Here is a 13,914-nt window from a genome sequence, read left to right as displayed (position 1 = left end):
ACAGGAGAAAGATAGAAACATAAAGGGCTGAACTCATCGAAAATTGTGAAGGATCACTGAAATTGTAAAAAATAAATGTTCAAACTAAACTAGGTCTCCAAATAGGAAAGTCTTTAAAGTGCATCAGATTAAGAAGATCCAGGCTTATCTATAGTTTGACATGGGATCAAACATTTCTGATAACAAAAATAATTCAATTTCTCTTGGATACTTCAAAACAGAGAAGCTGCAGCTCAAGCCGAGTACTTAATCTAAATAAATCTATGTTGCTTTCAAAACATGCAGCCTTTTGAACACTTTTAAAGATTGATCCTACCATAAATAACCCACACAAAATGAATGCAACTCTAAAGGTTTCTTACTCAAGAAGACAGGAAAGGAGGGGAAGTGAAAGACACCAACTGAGAGGGAGGTACATCTTCCAAGACACACAAACATGTTTTAGGAGCTAAAAGCGAGAGAATAAAGACAACAGGGGGAAGGCTAGACAAGGGAACAAGTACCAGACACTTCAGGAACTCATAGCTACCTTTCTTTTTTTTAGTTCGTCCAGCTAAAACAAGAAGCATGGGCACCAGTTACACAGCAGCACAACGAATGAAGAAGCTTGCAGAGTCAGCCATTACGATCACATATGGGAGGCTCTTAAAAATGATGCAGAGAATATGAAATAGCACAGCGGCAGTTCTGTGAGAGCAGGACGAGCCAATGTATGTGGCTATCAAACAGGCAGCAGTGGGGAGCAGTGACAAGCAGTGATAGGGAATCGTTTTTTTTTGGTAGTGAGCACTTACTGTCGGTTCCCGAGCAGTCACTGGCTGACTCAATCTTCTCCCTGGAAGAGGCAAGTGTTAAAGTACTTACAGCAAGAACACACTATCGACTTAGTGACTGAGAAGCTGTTGATATATGGACGAAAATGTGGGGAATATATGGGCTACGTGCAGCTTTATTCACAATGTACTTAAGTCTGACATCACTCGGTTAGTATTCCTGACATGATCTACAGTATTGGGCAGGCAGTTAATATGTATTTCAGACACGAATCGTGATCATTTGCACACATCAGTGCCATATTCTGTCGTGTAAAACTGTAATTTACATGTATAGGAAAAGTAAATACAGGGCTGTACCAAATGTCATTTTAAAATGTAATTTGAAGCTTCAATTTAGGTATTTAAATGACATCATTACCCTAAAATAATGTTTAAATCCTCAAAATAAATCTTCAATTTTATAAGAAAGATGTGTATCATTGTAATTAAATAAAAAGTAAAAGAGTAATTTCTTTGATAAAAAAACATTATAAATTATGGAACTAATTTGATCTATTTTTATCTTTTTTTTATACTTTTGGACTTATTGGAAATGTTTGGGTGATATGACTTGGAAACAATCATACACAGCCACAATTGGAATCGAATTCTTCAAACGTATATAACAAATAATGGATGATAATTTGTTCATGTATAAGAGTTTAAATATAATGAAAATAAATGCAATACATCAAATGATCTGCATAGAGTGCCACAGTGACGCATCCTAAAACTATAGGTTACTTACGTAACCCCAGTTCTCAGAGTAACATGAAGTGAGATGTCTCACTATGGGATGCGCCTCAACGCGTATGCAAACAGAAGCATCAATCTCATTACGCCAATCCTGATTGGCTGGTGATATTGACGTCTACGTCAGGGAATCCACCCACCCTTTAAGTAGCTTGCGCTACGTCGCAGCGTCATTCAAAATAAGCACCTCTTCTCACTTCGCCTTAGCAAGAAGGGCCGTCTGGTGAGACTTCATGTTACTCTGAGAACTGGGGTTACGTAAGTAACCTATAGTTCTCATTCATAACACTCCGTTCGATGTCTCACTATGGGATATTGAAACTCCCGTATTGCTAGACATGCTTATCTCGAAAATCACCAAAAACAACCAGAACTTAACAGGTAGAACCCTGTCTCAACACGGGGCCCAGCACTGCGCGGGCCACACTTGGAGCAGAGACATCTAGCCTGTAAAAGCGGACAAAAGTGAGCGGTGAGGACCAGCTCGCTGCTGCACAAATGTCTTGGATGGAAACACCCTTGAACAAAGCCCAGGATGTAGCCAGTCCACGAGTAGAATGAGCATGCAGGCCCGTTGGTGCCTGCAAACCCTGACTCATATAAGCCAGAGGAATCGCTTCCACAATCCAGTGGGAGAGCCGTTGCCTGGTAACGGGCTTGCCCTTATGAGGGTTAGCCCAGGATACAAAGAGTTGGTCATTGCATCGAAACTCTTTTGACCTGTCCATATAGGTGCGTAAAGCACGGACTGGGCACAGCAAATTCGTTCCTCAGAGGAACACAGTGGCGGAGGAAAATGCCTCAATGTCAATGGGTGTACATGAGCCAACCACCTTAGGTACAAAGGCAGGGTTGGGCTTCAGCAACAATCTTGTTTGCCCCGGGGCAAACTGAGTGCATGAAGGATGTACAGAGAGCGCATGAATGTCACTGACTCGCTTGGCAGATGCCAGAGCCAGTAACAATACTGTCTTCAGTGACAGGTGTTTCATGTCAGCTTCTTCCAGGGGTTCAAATGGAGGTCGAGTGAGCCCATCTAAAACCACTGCCAAGTCCCATAAGGGCACCAGTGACCTGGAAACAGGGAGGAGCCTGCGAGCCCCTTTCATAAAACGGCAGACCAAGGGATGTTGGCTAGCCGTCTTTCCCTCAAAGCCCACATGGCATGCAGAAATAGCAGCCAGGTACACTTTGATCGTAGAGAAAGCTCTGTGTTTATCAATCAGGTCCTGTAGAAATGATAGAATCACCCCGACAGGACATTGAAAAGAGATGTGTCCTTTTTGAAGCCACCACTCCTCAAACACCCTCCACTTACAGTCATAGAGGGACCTGGTGGAGGAAGCTCTTGCACTCTGAATAGTGTTTATCACCTTCTGAGGGAGTCCCACTGTATTCAGGTTATACCACTCACGGGCCAGGCCCATAGTGCCAAGCACTCTGGGTGTGGGTGAAAAATCGTCTCCCCCGCCTAAGACAGTATGTCCCTGCGTAGCGGGAGCTGCCACGGCTGCCCGCACAGCAGCAGCCAGTACATTGTAGGCCAGTGTGGAGCTATTAGGATCAGTGTGTGGCGTTGTTCTCTCACTCTGGCCAGAGTTGGGGGTATCAAAGCCAGGGGTGGGAACGCGTACAGAAGGACCGGAGGCCAAGCGTGCGCGAGCGCGTCCACGCCTAACGGTGCATTTAAATCGCGCATTGAAAAGAACAGCTGACATTGAGCGTTTTCTTTTGATGCGAACAGATCCACCGCGGCCCGGCCGTAACGCACCCACAGCTGACTCACAATTATTGGATGTAGAGTCCAGTCTGCATATAGTGGTGCACCTCTGGACAGCAGATCTGCCCCGAGGTTCATCACTCCTGGTACATGCGTCGCTCTCAGAGAGAGGAGACGTCCGCAGCTCCATAAGATCAGTTTGCGTGCCAGCATGTGTAACTGGAGAGAACGCAAACCCCCTTGGCGGTTTATATACGATATTGTGGTCGTGTTGTCTGTCTTCACGAGGACATGATGTCCTCTGAGGAAAGGCAGAAAGCGTTTCAGGGTGAGGAACACCGCTAAAAGCTCCAGATAATTTATGTGTGACCGTTGGAGGTCTCTGCTCCAGAGACCCCTCACAGGTCGACCTTCGTATATACCCCCACAGCCCGTCAGACATGCGTCTGTGGTGACACCTTCCGCGATAGGACAGCACCCATAGGCACGCCCCGTACTAGAAAAGTCGGGTGCAGCCAGTGGCGCAGTGCCATTACGCATTTCATAGTGACCATCACTCTCCGCGCGCCATGACGCACGGGGTCCAGTCTGAGGGCAGCCACCCAGCGCTGAAATTCCCTCATGTGTAAGCGTCCCAGTCGTACCACCAGGAAGGCTGACGCCATGAGCCCCAGTAACCGCAGACATGATCTGAAGAGAACATATTTGCGTGGCTGGAAATGAGCGAGGCAAGCCCTGAAGGGCACCAAATTCAGGCGTAGGCCCAGGAAGAGTACAGTCTGGGCTGGGGACAACATGCTCTTTTCTGTGTTTATTACGAAACCCAGGTCGAGCAGGTGTTTTACGAGGACATTCGTCTGCGTAATAGCCTCTTGCTCCGACTATGCGAGAAGGAGCCAATCGTCCAGATAAGTTGCCAGGCGAATACCCTGTTGTCTTAACGGGGCTATCGCGGCTTCCGTACACCGTACAAACACTCGTGGGCTGAGAGACAGACCGAAGGGAAGTACTCTGTACTCGTAACAGACACCCTGAAGCGAACCTCAGATATTTCCTGTGTGGATAATATACTGGGATGTGGAAATACGCGTCTTTCAGGTCGACTGATGTGAACCAATCGTTTTGGCGCACGAGACGCAACAGAGATGTGTGAGTGAGCATTCTGAATTTGTATCTTTTGAGATATTTGTTCAGAGCCCTCAAATCTAGTATAGGCCGAATCCCGTTCCCTCCCCGTTTGGGAATGAGGAAATACTTGGAATAAAAGCCGCTCTGACTCTGTTCGGAGGGTATTATAGATATAGCCTTCTTGTCTAGTAGCGAGAGGATCTCTTGCTCTAGAATATGGGCCGACTCTCCCCGGGCTTGCGAATGCAGAAAGCCAGAAGAGTGAGGGGGGGTGACAGCGAATTGGAGTCTGTAACCCCGTGTTATTGTCTTGAAAACCCAAGCAGAATCTGTGAGCATCCTCCACTTTTCGCTTCTCAAAGCGAGTGGAGATGTCACATCTCTGTCGTCTGCCCTCTGTGTCTTTATTTGTTGTGTTATGGGGCCCTCTAGTGTCTGAACACGATGGTACCCCAGGTTGACATCCCCGGTCGACACTGCGCATGCGCGTGGCGGTGATGCCTTCACAGCCCCGTCCATCGTCCGCCTTCTGAGAGAGGTAGCAGCCACTCTTAGAAGGGGGGTAGACGTCAGACTGTTTATTGTTTTTATTGTTTTTCGTTTCATTTTTATTGACTGCGCCCTTGGCTTTAAGCCTGGAAACGACAGTGGAAAATGATTTATTAAAAGACAATATTGATGACATGTGTTTGTGTGACTTAAACGAGCAGCGGAGCTTGCTGTCATTGATGTTAAGTCCATTTCCCTCATGGCGCGAACTTGAGGATGACGTTCTGACATCACTCGAGGCGGCGGGAAGATGGGGGCATGGTTGCACCCCGGAAACACATGAGCATCTAACACTGGAACGTGTTCTGGAGCTGGAGAACAGGGAACTTCCAGCTCTTTTATCGAGGAGAGGAGGCTGTCAGGCCGCCCACTTCTTGTTCTTCTTCTTCTTCGTCTGGTGGCTGAAAGTCTGGGCCGGCTGTGCCTGAGCGGCTGCTGCCGGAACCGGAGACTTTCTTGGCCAGCCCGTCCTCGCCTCGTGTCTGGAGACCCGGGGCGGGCTGTGGCCTCTGCTGTTTCGGGATCTTGAAACGGGCAGGACGTGAGGCAGCCTGAGCAAAGGACTGCCGCGGGGCCATTGAAGGCGGCGGCTGGACACTTCGGGGAAGACAAAGCTGGAGAGCCTCATCCTCCTTCTTTTTGGACTCACACCGCTGCTGCATCGAAGCTAGAGCCGGTCTGGAAGGTTCGTCAGGGTAAGCCACCTGGCTCTCTCCTATACCACCATTATCCCCAGTGCTTTGCCCGTGGCTTGGACTGCACAGCGCTGCACACGGAGACAAATGTCCGTGATTGCTGTGATTTCGTCCCACACGGCAGGCTCAGGTTTGACCGTCATGTCCTCGCAGAGCTCCGCCTGGTAGGCGGTCAGCAGCGAGGAGACGTTGAGCGCCCTGGCGGACAAAGCTGCGGCTTTATAGGCTCGTTCGGTCATTGTCTGCCTTTGCCGGTAGCGTGGGGTTCCTGCTTGGTGCCGAAGCCAGCCGCGGTTGGAGGTGGGCTGCCACCAGCGGCTCCATGGGCGGCATGTTGAGCAGGCCGAGCTTCTCCATGCCGTCACAGTCCAAAGAGGAGGCACCCTGGATTGAGGCCTTGTTGCTGAAAGGGCGGTCTCTCCACGAGACCGACACCTCGTCCAGCATCTCTGAAAAGACTGGGAGAAGCTGCTTCCTCATCCTCGCTGCTTGGGGCAAGTTCTTCCCCTCATAGCGAGATCTGGAGGTCTCCTTGGCCACTTCAGGCCAGGGCATGTCCAGCCTGGACGCAGCGCGTTGGCACACGGCCTGCAAGTCCATATTGAGGCAGGGCGAAGCTGGTGTGCTTTCGCCCGGGGGAGCGGACATCGCCTCCTGCTTGGCAGCCTGGGCAGATGAAACGAAGATGTCATCTTCGTGCTCATCCGAGTCGGATAAGAGGAACTCAGGGGCATCCTCTTCATCCTCCTCCATATAATCCAGCTGTAGGACATCCTCCACGGGTGAAACCACGGTGAGGTCCAGCTGGGAGCCCCAGCTTGACACAGCGCGGGGCTCCGCTCTCGCGGCTCTCGCGGCTCTCGCGGCTCTCGCGGCTCTCGCGGCTCTCGCGGCTCTCGCGGCTCTCGCGGCTCTCGCCGCCACCGGGCCCCAGCCTGACACGGCGCGGGGCTCCGATTCCGCGGCTACCGCCGTTGTTGAGCCCCAGCCTGACACAGCGCGGGGCTCAATCTCCGCGGCGGTCGCCACCATGTCCCGATTGCCGGCCGGCGAATCAACGGACATGAAGGGGTCCTGTCACGACAGCAGTGGCGGCGCCAGAGATTTTCTCTAAGGGGTGCTCTGGGGTAGCTTGACGTTTCATAGAGGGTGCTCAAACATTAAGGGTTTCCCACCAGCGCTACAGTTTAATTTTCTACTGCAACACTCCCCACACGCACACACAGTGCACCCACGACTGTTACAATGAAGGCTCGATAATCAGCTCACGGAATATAGGTGTAAGCAGGGGTAAAGTGCTATTTTTTGGGGGAGACCTCACCTCCTCTAGGAGGGACCTCACCTCCTCTAGTGGGATCCGGGGGCATGTTTCCCCGGGAAGATTTTTTTTAAATATTGAAGTTAAAAGCATCAATCTGGTGCACTTTGAGAGCAACATTAAGAGATCTATGGATACATCTCTCAACACCCATATGAAACAGAACTGTAAACAGATTTTCTATTTCTTTATAGATATTCTACAAATCACTCCCCTTTTAAAACAAACCGTTTGAGACCCACTGAGATAACTAGACTAAAGTTAACTATCTAAACACTGAGAGTCCTTTACTTCACCAGAGCTGACTGGTTATCTGAGACTCTCAGTCTGACAGGAGAGAGTTCTCCCTCCACCTTGTTGTTGAAAAAGCTCCTTATATCCGTTAGCTTGGCTAGCTAGCACCAGATGCTAACCACAACGATCTCCAGTAGATACCCACCGGTGCGCGAGCTCTCTCTCTCTCTCGCTCGCGCACGCACGCACACAAAATGGCTCATGCCACACACACACAGAGCAGAGCTTGAATGAAACACAGAGACCCAGAAGTAAGCTACTTGTACTCACAAGGCCTATTATGTGCAGAATCCCTCTCGCTTTCAGGTGGTTTTGATTGAGTGTTCACACGTGGACGTTTAAGGACTAAAAAACGCTGAATTTTTCACTTTGCTGTCAGCAAATAATTTGGCGCTCTCGCTAACAGGAAGTCACTCAAGTGTCACAAAGTAATTTAGCCTATGGGTAGGTCAAAAATCGAATGGGTGCTGGCCATTGGCCTAATCATATCACCTGTGTTGGCTTTATGTTTTTGGTAAAAAATGTGTTTGTTTCACATTTGCATTGATGTAATCAATAATTTTTCTAATTTAATTTAATAAAAATAATAATAATAAATTAATTAATTAAAAAAAAACATATTTCTTGGGGGTGCTTAGGGGGGGTGCTAGGGGGTGCTTCAGCACCCCCTAGCTCCCCCCCTGGCGCCGCCCCTGCCCGACAGGCTAGCTTGGCACGCTAGCCGTCAGGGGAGGCTCTTGATGGTGAAGCGGGCACAATGCCCGCACGAACCGGGGGTATCGATAGCTTCCTGGGCGTGTTCCAGCCCAAGGCAGGACGAGCAGACCTGGTGTGAGTCCGTGCTCGAGATCTTAAACCCGCAGCCGCAGAGCCGAGCCTCCGACTCCTCTGGTGTGAGGGAGAGAAGGGTCCATCCTCGTTTGCCGGGGTGTCGGCGCAGGTATGTTACAGAGAAAATAAATCCAACCTTATCGTTATTCCGAAAGGAAAAACGAGGGGGTAGATTTTTTCCCCAAAAAATATTAACTGGTGTGTTAATATCTTTCTTATCTCCGTCTCCTCTGGTGTGAGGTAGAGAAGAGTCCGTCCTCGCTCGCTGACACCATCGGCGCGGAGGGATAAACTAGCAACAGGTATGTTACTGTTTGAAGAAAGAATCAAACCTTAACGTTATTCCGAAAGAAAAAACGGCAGGGCAGATTACAATATTAACTGGTGTGTTAATATTTGTTCAATTCTTCTGCAAAGCAAAAAAGTAACCGGCAAGCGCCCGTCGACCGAATGTTAGCTTGGGTTCAGTCTGTGGACCGTTAAGCTAGCCCGGTTACTGATATTCGAGATGTGCTCTGAAGCGAGAAGAGGTGTTTGAATGACGCTGCAACGTAGCGCAAGCTACTTAAAGGGTGGGTGGATTCCCTGACGTAGACGTCAAGATCACCAGCCAATCAGGATTGCGTTGAGGCGCATCCCATAGTGAGACATCGAACGGAGTGTTATGAATGAGAACCCGGAAGTAAGTTAGCATTTTACCACTTCCGGTTCCTTCGACAAAAACCAATGCAATTTCTCCATAGGATTTTGGATAATATCCACATGTCTACCCTTCTTTTATAATTTTCTAATCATAAATCTAATCGATAGATTTATGATCGATATATTTATTATTCGAAAATTATAAAAGTAGGGTAAACATGTGGAGATTATCCGGCTGAACAAAACGTGATCTGTCTCTTCAATTTGTGTCAACCACAGACCTTATTTCGAGCTATTTTCCAAAATCCTATCGAGAAATTGCATTGTTTTTTGTCTAAGGAACCGGAAGGAGTTTACTTCCGGGTTTTAGGATGCGTCACTGTGGCACTCTATTGGAATGCGGATTAAGAGTTTGAATGTTGACGTTATAAATAAAGATTTAAAGCTTTGAACTACTTGATACAAGCCCAACAGTAAATAAACGTCCTAGTTTTACAAAAATAGGTATAACAATACACATGGTCTAATTGTTTTACTACGTGTTATATACAATAATAAAAACGATCAGTGAAAAATGCATTAGGTAGCAGATGTAGAACAGTCTGTACAAAAAGAGTGTCTTAACATACTGTGTGTGTGTGTGTGTATATGTGTGTGTATGTGTGTGTGTGTGTGTGTGTGTGTGTATGTGTGTGTGTCTTACGGGCTTTCTGCCTCAGGTGCTCTGCTCAGTACTCTCTGCAGCAGCCCGGTCAGGCTGGCTATCTGCTTCTCCATGGCCTCCATACGCTCCCTGTTCCATACAGACACATACATAAAATACTATCCCATAATGCTTAATAAATATTAATAAACCCTCCCAGTGTTCAAACTACATTCAATCAATCAATCAATGTTTATTTATATAGCCCAATATCACAAATGTTACATTTGTCTCAGTGGTCTTCACAGTGTGTACAGAATATCAGTATGACAATACGACACCCTCTGTCCTTAGACCCTCAGATCGTACAAGGAATTCCCATTTTAAGCCCCATTTGTACGTGGAAGAAAGGACTTTTGGTATGATTTTCATCCTGCTCCAAGATGAATGTTTGTACTTGTTAAAAAAAGCTAATGAATAATGACACGTACTGGACAATATGTCATATATGTAATTATGGTTATACCCTCAAAAGTACATGCATTAGAACCACTAGATTCACAACAGAATGTATGAATTGTAGAAATAAATCAATTATTTAAATAGAATTGCCATGCTCAGTTAAGTAAATCTCCCACAAGCCTTGTTGTTGTTTCTTTGACCCACAGCTAACTGTCTGATCTCCGAGAGCTTAAAACCCTACATTAGGAAACTGTCATCTAAACTATGTCACAGCCTTTCATTTGATATAATCCTGCTCTGCTGGAGTATATACTACTCTAAAAAAGATAGTTGATGGCACAAAGGCACAAACGTTGTCAAATGGGGTTCCATATAACAACTATAATTGTTTTTTAAATAACTACTAACTAATTATTTTCCAAATTAATTGATTAATCATTTACACTATAATGTCAACAAATTGCGGATAATGTCCATCAGAGTTTCTGTAATGTTGGGTAATTTATCGAAATGTCTTTTGTTTTCAGTCCAAAAAAAATCCACTTCAGTTAATATTCACTAATGGATTAAATGCAAAGAAAAGGAAGAAAATCCTCACATTTGTAAGGATGAAAACAATAATTTCTTCCCACTAGGTCCAGTACTAAAGTAGGAACTTTGTCGCTAAGCTTACAGAATCACCTGGCCGATACACATGCACTTTTTGGCCTGATAGTGTCAACAGACTTACTCAGCTTTTACTAAGATGAGTTAGCTTTAGCCTCAATAAGCTGATGATCATAACAAGACACAAAGATGGCAAGATGGTGCGTTGTATTGGGCAAAGGGTTTAACTTTTAATTTAAGCTACTAAGTGTATGCATATTCTTTACATAATGTATATGTAGCCAATCAGAGTACCCCATTAAAAATTAAAAACACTGCGTATCACCTTTTTACTGTGTGGACAACATAAAGCATGAACATTTCGCAGTTTCTAACAAAAACAATGACTGAATATGTTCATCCAGAAAATAAAAGTCCTTGGCTTAGACGCCACAAACATTATTTAACACTAACTGTGATTATATCAACATGCAACATTGGTTAGAATTAAACTGATCAAATGAACACCAGCATGCAGAATTAAGTGTTGAGAAATACTCCCTACCTGGTCTCTGGCTCGTTCACCAGCAGAGTTGAGCCGAAGCCCCCCCCGCCCCCTCCCTCCCCCATCGGCCCGGCCATCAGGCAGAGCTGCTCTGAGGTGAGCCCCATCCCCGGGCCCTGGCCCCGCGCTTTGGGGCTGTCCCCGAACACAGACGAGGACACAGAGTCCCTTCTCAAACTCTGCCTGCCCGGGGAGCCCCGGCCGGGCATGGTGCCCCCATAGGACTCCCTCATGTCGGGGATCTTCTGTGGGGAAGAGGGGGGAGGCACCCGTAGCCCCATGGCCAACATGGACGCAGCGTAGGCGTCGTTGTAAAGCGGTCCCCCGGGTCTATAGAGGGCCCCGCTTTCCATCAGCTCTCCTTGTAAAGCGGCTGCTGTGTAGGAGGTGAGTGATCGCATTGATCCTGCACCCCCACCTCCCCCCACTCCTCCTCCTCGCCGGTACAGGGAGCCGTAGGGGTCGGCTCTGGCCGGTAGAGGGGAGTGAGGCCCTGCGAGACTCAGCCTCCCCGGGTCCGGGCCCAGAGAGTAGGGGTCAGCGTAAATCCCCCCTCCCCCGCGGTCGTCTCCCCGCAGCAGCACCATGCTCCTGGACCCCCCCACCTCATCGTCGGGCTTCACGTCCCTGCGCTCCAGGATGGCGCTGGACGAGGCGAAGCAGGCCTGCTGGGTGTGGTGCGGCTGGTGGAGCTGGGGCTGCTGGTGGGGGGAGGAGTGGTGGGACTGGGAGTGTGGTTGCTGGTGCGGGTGGGGCAGGGAGTGGGTGTGGTGGGCCGGCCCGGCGTAGGAAGATGGCCGACCGCCACCGCTGTAGAGGAGGCGGGTGCGGGACGGGGAGCCTTGAGGGGAGGCCGAGGAAGAGGAATGCTGGGAAGACATGGGGGGGTTGCTCAGGCGGCGGTTGGGTGAAGAGTCCTGAGGGGCATAGACCATCTCCCTCTGTGGAATCACCAGAGAACACACGCTACTGTCATGTTTCCACTATCTCAGTCACAACCATCACATTATCAATTCATCCTCTGCAGCACCGGGTTCAACCAAGTGTTGCTGGACTCGGACTCGAGTCGGACTCGAGTGCCGATTTTCGGGACTCGTGACTCGACTCGGACTCGACTCGGACTCGCGCACTGATTGACGCGACTCGGACTTGGACTCGTGAATTCTCGCGCACGATGACTTGGACTCGGACTCATGAATTATCGAGTAAGCTGACTTGGACTCGGACTCGTGAATTTTCTCCCCCACGATGACTCGGTTAGGGTTAGGTTGTACATTGACGCTCCGACTTGAGAAAATGTTCTCTGGAGTCTGATGTCCTCTATCCTGGCGTGTGCACCTGCGAGGCGAGTTCACGTACTGGGCCTGGTATTCCAGTCTAAAGATGTCTAGAGACACACACCGCATCGTGCTGTATGCTTTCACACATTCTGCTTCCACATTGGAAAAGAGCAGCGCAAAATGCTCGTTATGTGGAAACAAGATTGAAGAGAAGGCTCCGTAACACATTACTCTAAGGATCGAGTTCAGACATATAGGCTGTCTTGAACACTATCATCAGAGTAACGTGATCTAATCAATAAATAAAGATTCAGCCTAACACGAAAGCACATGGCTACTTAACATGCAGAATGACGTAATTTTGCATGCTAAGTAGCCATGTGCTTTCTGGGGCTAAATATTTATCAGTAAACCGATTTAACCGGTAAAAGTTCCTTCAAAATAAGAGTCCCGATCTTATTACTATCAAAATAAAAGTACAAAACGAAAACTTTACCATAGGAAAATATTGGCATACAAATATAATCATTTCTCTAAAAGGTAACTCATTTTAAATATAGTTTATTTATATATAATAATAATAATAATAATATTAATATTAGTAATAAGCTTTATATTTGTATAGCACCTATTACAAGAATTGTAGCCAAACTCGCTTCACAGCAGTTCAATAGACAGATTAGTATAACATGACAGGATAAAAGCAATGTAGAGGAGCAGCTACATTTCAACACATATATCCACGAAGATTAATACATGAAGACTTGTGACTTGGACTCTTCTTAGGTGACTCGGACTTGGACTCAGACTCGAACACAGGTAATGATGACTCTGACTCGACTCGGACACTCCTTGGGTGACTCGGACTCGGACTCGAACACAGGTAATGATGACTCGGACTCGACTCGGACACTCCTTGGGTGACTCGGACTTGGACTCGGACTCGACTACAACTCTCCCTTGGTGACTCGGACTCGAAGAGTGGTGACTCGAGAGTGACTTGGACTCGTAAATTGGTGACTTGACTACAACACTGGCTGTTACTTACAGAAGAGGATTAGAGCCACATGATTTTTTTATGGGAGGATTTGAAAAAAAAACGTTTTTTTTGTTCTGAGAAAAAAGTCAGAATTCTGACTTTAATCTCAGAATTCTGACTTTAATCTCAGAATTCTGACTTTAATCTCAGAATTCTGACTTTTTCCTCAGAACAAAAAAACATTAAAAAATTTCGGAGAAAAAAGTCAGAATTCTGACTTTAATCTCAGAATTCTGACTTTTTTCTTTAAAGTCAGAATTTTTTTTTGTTCTGAGAAAAGAGTCAGAATTCTGAGATTAAAGTCAGAATTCTGAGATTAAAGTCAGAATTCTGACTAGCACCCCCCCCCCCAGCGCGTCACAGTGTTGCCGCTGAGAGTGTGTGTGTGTGTGAGGAGCTCCACGGATTGGTCCAAATTTGGGTTTACATTTGGGTATTGTCACGTCACTGTACCCAGCAAGAAAAAAATGGAAAAAGAAAAATCTCCAACGAGGCGTTCTGGGACAGCATAGACAGGTATTTTCTGTGTTAGAGTTTTACTCCCTACAGGGTGTACTTTGAGGGTTTGTGACTCTGCAGACCGTTTACATGCAGA

General features: G+C 47.3%; 1 pseudogene; it reads right to left on the bottom strand.

Annotated features, from left to right (window-relative positions):
* The window catches only part of LOC117553508, a 159,070-nt pseudogene that overhangs the window by 25,651 nt on the left and 119,505 nt on the right, over positions 1–13,914 (bottom strand).

The sequence above is a fragment of the Gymnodraco acuticeps genome, unplaced genomic scaffold (genome assembly GCF_902827175.1).
Source record: "Gymnodraco acuticeps unplaced genomic scaffold, fGymAcu1.1, whole genome shotgun sequence".
Taxonomy (NCBI): domain Eukaryota; kingdom Metazoa; phylum Chordata; class Actinopteri; order Perciformes; family Bathydraconidae; genus Gymnodraco; species Gymnodraco acuticeps.
This window is presented reverse-complemented; position numbering and strand designations above follow the sequence as displayed.